General features: G+C 39.6%; 1 protein-coding gene across 1 annotated transcript in view; it reads left to right on the forward strand.

The window, feature by feature from the left end:
* The window catches only part of LOC106458246 (laminin subunit gamma-1-like), a 75285-nt gene that overhangs the window by 53256 nt on the left and 21153 nt on the right, over window positions 1-876 (forward strand). The gene's annotated exons all lie outside the window — the stretch shown is intronic.

An 876-nucleotide genomic window follows, 5' to 3' on the forward strand; every position in this document is an offset into this window, starting at 1 on the left:
ATACATCCTCGTATATAGGTTCTTCCCCTTTGTTATGTTCCACCCACCATGAGGTACATCCTTGTATATAGGTTCTTCCCCTTTGTTATGTTCCACCCACCATGAGGTACATCCTTGTATATAGGTTCTTCCCCTTTGTTATGTTCCACCTACCACGAGATACATCATTGTATGTAGGTTCTTCCCCTTTGTTATGTTCCACCCACCATGAGGTACATCCTTGTATATAGGTTCTTTCCGTTTGTTATGTTCCACCCACCATGAGATACATCCTCACGTATAGTTTTTCCTGTTTGTTATGCTCCACCCACCATGAGATACATCCTCACGTATAGTTTTTTCCTGTTTGTTATGCTCCACCCACCATGAGATACATCCTCACGTATAGTTTTTTCCTGTTTGTTATGCTCCACCCACCATGAGATGCATCCTTGTGTATAGTTTTTTCCTGTTTGTTATGCTCCACCCACCATGAGATGCATCCTTGTGTATAGTTTTTTTCCTGTTTGTTATGCTCCACCCACCATGAGATGCATCCTTGTGTACAGGTTCTGCCTTTTTGTTATGCTCCACCCATTACGAGATATCTCTTTGCGTATAGGCTCTTCTCGTTCATTATGTTCCACCCATCACGAGGTACATCCTTGCGTATAGGTTTATCTGGTCGGCGAATGTGGATGTTTGTCATCATTCACAGTTCGATATCCAAAACGTGGTATATAGTGAGAGCACTTGGCGCATTTCAGAGCACTAGTATCTTTAAGTGATACATATATTCTATGCGTATTTGACAATTTAAAATCAACCAGTTTATCACGTTAGATCAAATTTTTAAACAATAAATATTATGTGTATATATATATAATAAAGCAATAC

The sequence above is a fragment of the Limulus polyphemus genome, unplaced genomic scaffold, assembly GCF_000517525.1.
Source record: "Limulus polyphemus unplaced genomic scaffold, Limulus_polyphemus-2.1.2 Scaffold435, whole genome shotgun sequence".
Lineage (NCBI taxonomy): Eukaryota > Metazoa > Arthropoda > Merostomata > Xiphosura > Limulidae > Limulus > Limulus polyphemus.